This window comes from Rissa tridactyla, chromosome 6 (genome assembly GCF_028500815.1).
Source record: "Rissa tridactyla isolate bRisTri1 chromosome 6, bRisTri1.patW.cur.20221130, whole genome shotgun sequence".
Taxonomy (NCBI): Eukaryota; Metazoa; Chordata; class Aves; order Charadriiformes; family Laridae; genus Rissa; species Rissa tridactyla.
This window is the reverse complement of record NC_071471.1, coordinates 52,005,978-52,015,185: the sequence shown is the minus strand read 5'-3', so window position 1 is coordinate 52,015,185 and position 9,208 is coordinate 52,005,978.

The window sequence follows — 9,208 nt, the reverse complement described above, 5'->3', positions numbered from 1 at the left end:
GGTTGCTGAGGAAGGTTTCTGCCAGTACGAAGGTAGAAAACAGTGGCCTAGGGTGTGGTTTTTTAACCTGAATACTCATAACAAGCCTGAGGAGAGCCTGATGTTACGCACGGTATTTTTCTCTCACTGCACCACTCTGTAGGTCAGTGGGTGCCATCACTGCTTTCTGCTGCTCATCCGCAGAGAGGGACATCGGCCTTGTAAACTGTCACCCTTTGCTTCTGATTAAAGGATGTGGCCTTTACAGAAAGACAACAAAGGCATTAGCCCAAGCTCTAGCAAGCACCAAGCTACAAAGCCCTGTTGCCTTTACTGACTGACGTTAAACAAATAATGCTCCAGACCTTGCCTTGATACACTGTGATAGCAAGGCAAGGGCATCCTGGGTCATGTTTCAGATCTCATGCAGGTTTTAGCACAGGTTTGGGATCTTTGCTCTTGCTGCTTAACCCCTGCTGCCTTGAGCCTCTGATCTGTCTGCCACTACAGACAGTCCCTTCATCCCGTCTTCCTACAGCCTGAGCCACAGCATCACAAAAACACCTGTTTGAAGGGGGCACTGAGGGTTCCCTCTAGTCAGTCTTTCCACATGGGCCAAGACTTGCCACCACTTTATCAAGTCAGACATGGCTTTGTCTAGCGGAATCGCCAGACACCGAATTTTCAGATCTGTTTCTCCACTGCTTTCTTTAGGATGCTGCTTTCATTGCCCTAAGATTCAGGTTGTTTTTTAATCCTGCCTAATGCTGAATTTCATAAAGCTCGTAAAATATTTCAGGGACTTGAGCCAGCAAGAGAGTGCATGAGAAAAATGGGCAGTAGGAACTGTGTGCTGGTAAATAATATTGCCTTCTCTACCAAATGCAGCAAAAAGCAGATCAGATCCCAGTGCTCTCTGTACAAAAGCAGTTCTGAGATCAGTGCAGAAGACAGCAATATCAGACATGGTGCGTAAGGGATAGAGATTTCCTAGCTCTTCTTTTTCCAAAAGCTTCAGTAAACCATTCTAAAAGACACACCCTGTACAGATGTGTGTACACGTGCTGAATCTGCTACATCTACAAATTCACCACCACCCTAGGCACAAAAAAATCTCGTCTTGCCTTTTCCACCCTGATTGCTCATCATGTCAAAGCTAGTGCTGACTGGCCTCCCTTACTTGGCTAAAGTGCTGCTTGCCTTGGGGAAGCTGGCTTTTGCAAGACTTGCAGATTATGTAGAAGAAATCCTTGTCAAGTTTTGTTAATCATTTAGTCCATTATCTGAATTCATAGTAGCACTAAATCCTTAATTGTTTGAAGATAAGAAAGGATTCAAGCAAATCTAAGAGTAAAGGAAATCAATATTTAACTAATGTGCTATACTGAGGTATCATGGGCTTGACTGACAGAAAACACGAATAGCTAAACTATAGGATCAATAGAACTACACATGGGTGTTATCTGGGTAAAGCAAGTAATCAGACGAGGATATAATACCAGTATCATGAAGTATTGTGCACATCTAAACCACCATTGCAGTTTTTCAGTAGTTAAAAAGCTAACATCATAAATGTGCTCAGATATTTACAGCTCCAACTCGCTGTTCTTAGTAACATTACAGAGAACCTAGGACTACCATAAGATGTGCAATAAAAATACAGTGAGACACTCCCTCACAGCCTAGATAGATGAAAAGAGAGATAACACGGGCAGAGGGAGCAGAAATGGTGAGGTGTGATGAGAAAGCTGGGAATAAGAGACCTAGACCAGGGATACATCTTAGCCACTGTAACAGCATCTTAGCTACTGTACAGCATCTTAGCCACTGTACAGCAGCTACTAGGGAGACAAGCTTTGGGAGCCTGCTAAGAAGAAAGGAAGCTCCCATGTCCTCTCCAAGAAACCAGCTCTGGAGAGACAACAGTCATGACTGCCCCGTGTTCTTACATCTTTAGGACAAAGCCTGGGGCTGCAGCCAAAGAAGTGTCGCCAAGCTAAGCTGTGGCAGCAGCACAAGTTCCCCAGTGCAAGATTCTGCCTCTCAGCCCAAGCTGCTGGGGCAGGACTCCCTCCAGTCCAGTTTGCATTGCTATTTGCAAGTCAGGAATTGGCACTCCATCCTTCTGCTTCCCTTTCAAGGGCCTCAGTGCCCGCAGGAGGTTAACAGGATTAAAGTGTGTTTTATCTATCCTAACTCAGCTCTCCAGAGGTCAGCTCCCTCCCTAGACATGAATGTTGACATACACAATGTTACGTAGATATTTCACCTCCTTCCTCAGGATCAAAGTCCAGGCTGCCCCACCAGCCATTCCTAAAAACTGTTTAACTTTTATCTGCTCCCAAGGCCTGAGCTGCTGCCATTCGCATTTGTTGTAGCAGCCCCCAACAGATGCAGACTTGTTTGCAGTAAGCACTGTATACCCAGAGTCGCAGAGCGTCCTTCCCCAAAGGGACACTGCACAGAACATGACGTAGTGTGACAGTAAACAGCTTGTATTCTGGAGACAGAGAGATAAGAGACTAGCTTTGTCTCGTCCATAACTTCCACCTTCCTTTGTGCCTTCCCAGATGCCTAACAGTGCTATGTGGCCTTGACAGAGAACTACCGTGCCACATCCTTCCGATACAGGGCAGACCATCAAGTTAGGTGAAAGAAAAAGGCAAAGCGCAAAGGCCCGTAAATCTCAGCTGTCCCCTACTTTGATGCAGACTGTAGGAAAATCACATTCACCAATAGGGAAACAGAGGCAAAAAGGACTGGTAATCACCGGGTGGCAAGTGTTATCAAAGAGAACCCAAAGCAGTAGGCCAGACTAGATGTTTGACTTAGGGATGAAGGCAGTAACTTAGATGAAGGGGAGAACAAAAACAAGCAAGAACTTGGGTGCACATCTCACCCAGTAATACCACAGGAAGAAGCTCCACACTCCTAAGCTACTTATGCCAGAGCTCTTTGTACTCACCTTCCTATATGGAACTGGTTGTGTTCCACAGGTCTCAGGTGCATCTCAACACTTAGCTATTTCTTTCAGTAGAGCCGCTGCCTGGTTTGTCTTGGTCAGGGGGTCTCAAGGTTTTTGACAGTGCTGATCTGCTCCTCCCCAGACCTAATTTTTCTCTCCCAGTCTGAAAACTGCTGTGTAAGTGGAGGTGACTAGTTCATGCAAAAGGGGCAGAGGTTGTCCAGAGCCACAGAGGAACCACTAAAGGGCAGCTGGGTGTCCTAGGGCAGGAGACAGTTGGCAGTAATTTGGGAGAGGCAGGGGGAGTAGAAGAATCATAATAGAAAAGCTAAGATAAGTCTGAATGGAGAGTAAATGAAAGCCTGGGTGTGGAACACCAGGAGTGGCAGGTGTTGGTGGCACTATGCTTAGCAGCTCACCAGGACATCAACACATTTAGGGGTAGCTCCTCCAGGCGCTCAGACTGGGAAAGAAAGGCAAATAAGTAAATCTTAGTGGCTCACAGATGAAGGACACAATAAGAAACTGAACACTGTCATCTCCTAAAGGGTATGAAAAGGCACATTCAAAAACAAGCCATGGTCACCAGGCTAAGAATGCAGAAGACATGAGAACTCCATAACTGGTGTTCCTTGTTCTGTGTCATCACCAGGACCCCTGACCACAGCACCTAGACACAGACCTTGGTGCCCAAATTCTGAACGGTCCATTTGGACATACCTCTCGGTGCTTATGAGTATGCAGGTACGAGAACAGAAGTGAGTGCAATTGGTTCTGGTTTAAAATGAAGTAACCATTGAGCTTTGCTGCACTTTCTTTTTTCCTGCTCCTGGTGCCTGCATTCTCACCTCTGCACTGATCTCCATCCAATTCAGCCTTCTCTTCTGCTCTACTTTCAGCAACTCCTCAGGAACAGCCTTACCAAGGCCACCTATGCCTCACATCAGAGCTAAAGACCTCGGTAGCCTGGTTCTGTGGCCAGAGCATGGACTACAGACCACTCCCTTCTGTCAAAGTACCAGGGCCCTGCGGGTCTATTCACCTGATTGGGGCATTCCCATTAGAAGGCCTTCCTTCTCCCTAGTGCAAGAAACAGGCAAGCATTCAACTTAGTCCCTGAGGTTTTCCTTCCGGAGAGATCTCCCAGCCCTCTTCCACGAATCCAGCAAAACCTAAGAAGGCTGGTGAAATCAGAGCTGGAAAGGCCTTTAACAAAGCGTGTCCAGCATACAGAGGAGGTGATCAAGGAGGCTTTTTCAGTGCTGTGCTGTGTACTTCCCCTCCACCTTGCTCTTGGAAAGTCTAGACATGGGATGGATGTCACAAGTCTCCTCCACCACTGTTCGCCTCTTTTGAAAGCAAATTCTGTCACACATCTCAACACGATCCATAAGCAGCTCAAGGACCAAACCCTGGTGCTGCAGGACTTCAGATGGTCCACTGCTCTTGTCTCCATACATACATGGTGGAGAACGCAGGCTGGTGGCATGGCCTCTTCTGGGCTTGTACAGGATGAAGCCCTTTGAGGCAGAAGAGCCTGGATTCCTGAAAGGATGCAGAAAGACTAACTCTCATTGCCATAACAGTCGTCTATTCTGTAGGAAACTGAGGAAAAGCTCTGCCCTTTTGTTTGTCCCTGAAATCTTTGTATGTGATTTCAAAGCTTGCTTTGCTTTGTGGACTCCAAATATGTCTGAACAACCTGGGTGGTTTGACACATTACCAATGTGTTAAATGTGTGTGTGTGCATGCATGTATGTGAGGTTTTTGCATGTCTGAGCTAGCCATTTGCTGGTATTTCTGATGCTTTTTGCAGAAGGGGACCCTGTAGGTAGTCACAGTCACCAGAAATGATGGGATGGCTCTTCAGCCCTTTCTCAGGCAACACAAGCACAGCCGCCTTCAAGCTCCTGCCTTGAACGTTGCTCTGATGGGCTGTTTCTTAGGCTGCTGCTGTGCCTTCTGGCACCTAGAGGTGAGTATGCCAGCAGAGAAACGACTGGTATCTCCTGGGGGTGGCAGTGGTCAGGATACCGCACCATCCAGAGCTGGTCTGGGACATGCTGTGCTGTAGAGCCCTGTCGCTTCCAGGAGCAGCGGCTCCCTCGGTAACTTGCTGTGGCATGCCTCAGCGGAGCCTGGCGTGACCTCAGGCTGGAGACCCGTCACCGAACACCCGCATTGTTTTGTCAGCTGAGCATTCGCATTCCTTCTTCAGCTCTCCTGGGTCAGGGCTGGGCCTTAACGGGCCGCACCCCGGGGGCTGGCACCCTTCTGCCACCCGCTTGGGTGCCTGGCATGTGCACAGCATGGCTGACTGGCAATGAGCTACGTCTGACTTTTGCCACCTCTGAAACTGGGCCATGAGCAAGGCTTCTTAGCCAGTTCCTCAAGTGTTGAATTCTGCCACCTCTCTCCAAAACCTGGCATATTCTTTCTAATGTATCCCTCGGCCTTCGAGCTCAGGAAAGGGGCTGGACCTGGCACGCACTGAAATTCCTCCTACTTCTGCTGCTTTCCCAGCACTGGGCTCCTTGCTTTCAGGCTTGGAGGCCCTGAATTAGGGCTTTTGTGACCAGCAAAAGGGTGGCATGGCACTTCATCTGGGTTTGTAATCAGCTGGCTCAGTAGCTGATGCCTTCCCTTCTCCCTAGTTGCTGATAAGCTCTATGAATACTGATAGTTGTTCCCTGATGTTGGTCTTTTCTTTTTAAGAGACTCCTGCTATGTGTTTGTAAAACGGGCAGGGGCAGGGCAGTCTCCAGTCAACAACCTCCTGTGCGAGAGCTGAGCAGTCAGCAGCAGCTGTAGGCTAATACTACCACTTAGTAAGGACTTTTCAAAAGGCTGCAAAAAATGAGCGAAACCTGTACTAACCCTATTTTAAGGTTGGAGAGAGAGCAACTGTAACCTGCCAGAGATGGTCAAAGTGCAGCAAATACTCAGGTGGGAAGGACCTGGTATCACAAAGTGTGCTTTGGAAACCCTAGATTCTGCTTCTATCTCTTTGCCACTGAGAAAGTAATTTTTCTGTGGCTCAGTTTCTCTCAGTAAAACAAATGGGAGATTTGCTACCCAAAAAGGGAAGAAAGAAGGGGTTGTAGGTCCACAGGGCTGTGAGTGGTGCCGACTGACATCTGCTGGTAAACTAAATGCAGTTGATAAGGTAACTCCAGAAGCTGGGTTGTATTTGTGGGGGAGGGTGTCTGGGAATTTATGTGGGAATAGGGAAATATTCCTTTTCAACATGAAAAAAAATTATGAAAAAAAGCACCATGCTCATTGTTGAGACAAATGCATCATGCTCTTGGAGAGACACAAAGAAGAGTTGCTGCCCGGAGATTTCCATGTTCATGGCCACGGCTGGTTGGGGCTGCCCCTTGCCAGATCCCTGAGCCTGCGTTCAGACATCTCTGCTGTGCTTTTCCCTAGGCACATCAGTGAATCCCTCCATGCCTCACTGGTGCTTTGGCACCATGGTTAGGACTCCGCTCTCTTCCCCCTTGGCTGGATCCAAGAGTGCCTTACGGCAGCCTCTCCAGAGCACCCGCAGCACCTACCACAACGCGGCTCAGACCCCAGCCACTGCAGCTGCCAACACAAATAACTGTGGTGGTGGTATCTCTTCAGAGCACCTCGTACTTTTCCAAACCCCCTCCTGAAGATTTTATCTACCTCAAAGCACAGCTGGGACACTGCAGTCCGGAAGGCTACCCTCTGCACCTTGAAACAAAACACAGCCGTGCACCCGCTGTTGAGGAAAAAATACTTTACTTTCCCCATGAGTCGTATATCATCTAAATAATACCAGCTCTTGGTGGGAGGCCTGACAACACACATTTGAAAAGAGGAGCTGTGTGAACTTACCATACAGTGTATTTATGTTAGTTCTCAACCAGCTTGAACACACAATTGACAATTACACACAAGCGATTGCTGGGGACAAGTAATTGCCTTGCCCTACTCTAGGACACATCATATACATGACAGCATGTTGACAAGGAACAGACAAGACACAGTTGCATTGAGATGTGCAAGTAAAAGAGAAGACATTAATGCAGGAACAGGCATATACCAGTGACAGAACTTGTTTTACGCTGGGCAGCGCTGGCACCACAAAAATCACAGCACGGGGTGAAGGGAGTGATCTTTCTGCGAGAAAGGGGGAAAGGAGCTCCCTGACCAGGCTGTTGACGGACCCAGGAGACCACTGCAGCCTTCTGATCTGAAGCAGTTCTTCTCTGATCCCAGCCAGAGCTGGTTCAGGGCTCCTGAACAGGGCAGCCCAAAACAGAACAAACTCTGCAGCACAAACACAACCGTTTTGCTCCTCCTGCTGCCCTAAAGAGTAGCCCACAGTGCCTGAGTCCTGGTTGCCTGAAGCTGATGGTCCCTGTCCTGTGGATCTGAGCCCAGCTGCCACGCCATTTTCCTCTTGCCTCACCTGCCTTCCCCGGCATTTACGGTGGTCTCTGTGCAGAAGGGAGCGGTGAAGGTCGCCTCCTGGTGCGTGGTGACGGTGGGGCTCTTGTGCTGCACTGCAGAGGCTGCAGCATCCCTGCCTCCGTGGGCGAGTTATCCATGGGGCTGGTCCTGCAGGTGTTTGGCACAGCTCGGGAGGGGAACGGAAACACTGGACAGTACAAAGAGGGAGGTCTTGTGCCGCCTTTTCTGTTGAACAGAACAATGAAGCCTAAGGACTTAGAAAGCCAGGCTTCACAGTTAATCACTTTCACCTTCGTTTTCCCAGCAGGACCCTATTTCAGGATCCTGTTGTCCTCGCAGCAGTTGTTGCTATGTTAAGGACCTGAGCCTCAGCCAGCAATGTATCTTCCACTGACTCTACCAGCACAGGATCAACCCCCTGAAGCAGACAGTTGCTGCTTGGATCTATTCCATGGTGCTAAGCTTAGTTCTTCACAGATCAGTATCCCAAGTATGATATTTATGCAGTAATGCAGACTCAGGACCTTGCCCGGTATTCTGAGTCTCTGGAAAAGGCAGGCCGCCCCTTCAGAGATTTCAAAAGAACATATTTCTGATTTTGCAATTAGGCCTCAGCAGCCATAGTCGGCTATTGAGCCAGGATCTAAAACAGGGTCTTGTAAATTAATTGAAGGAAAAGCCTTCGTCTGTGCTTTTCAACACACAGAGCACCCAATTCATTAACCATAAGGAGCTATGTGCACTCTTCAAACCCATTAGAGGGCACGTAGTTCCTCTGTTCAATTAAAATTTAGCATATGGATTTTTTGTTCAATTAAAATTTGCAAATAAAAGGGTTCTCCTGACATAGGCCATTTTCTTCTGAATAAGACAATAGCTTCAATGCTGAGAGGAAGAAATAAGCAACACCATTGTTCCGAGTTCAGCTGGAATAGCTGAAGGCAAGAAGCTCTTGCTCAGTTCTGAATTCAGTGGAACTGAAGGCAATGTCTCACAGATAAGTCTTGCACCCAGTGGCAGGACCAGCTGCTGGGGAGTGAGTTGTGAGACCCTGCAGATCCTGCCTCCACAGCTCCTGGCTGAAATCTAAGCTCCCTGTGGGCCGGGTGACAAGGTCTCACAGCTCCTGCTAGGCTCTCGCAGCTGAAGGACCCTCTGCTTCAGTTTGTCATTGGTATCTTGTAGCTGTGACAGCCCCGGAGCCTGGGCCATCTGGGGACAGAGCTGATCCTGAGGTCCTTCAAGCATTCTCGGGGAGGCTTTCCCACAGAACACAATGACACATCCATCTTAAAAAGGTGGCTATACAAAATGCCACTACGCAACGTCCCCACTAAAGCTATCACTGTATTGCGTAGCTACACTAAACAGTGAAGCATTAATATCTGAGGTGTTAGCAGTGGTCTCGTACAACTCACACTTCCATTGGCTTTAAGCCTAGAGAGCCTATTTGAGGTTAACTGTTGCCAGAATACCAGTGATTAAGATATTTCAAATACCTTCGTGGTGGTCCTGTAATAGCTGCAATAGTCTGCACCAACTACAAGGAAACAGAAGTCTCAGCAAAGTCAAAAAGGCGTGGAAAACAAGTATTTTGCCTGTGGTTGAAAAACTGACATTCATCTCATTTTCACAATATTCTTCAACTGAAATGGTGTCAGCACCCACAACTGCAAGCAAAATTGCTTCCTTGACAAAAAAAGAGAAGTGCCACAACTTTGTAAATATGGTGCTAATTTTGTGAAGTATAAAATGCAATTTAAGGAGTGCGAAAATAGACAATGAGATTTCTTAGTGTCAACAGCTGTGTTAGGAACC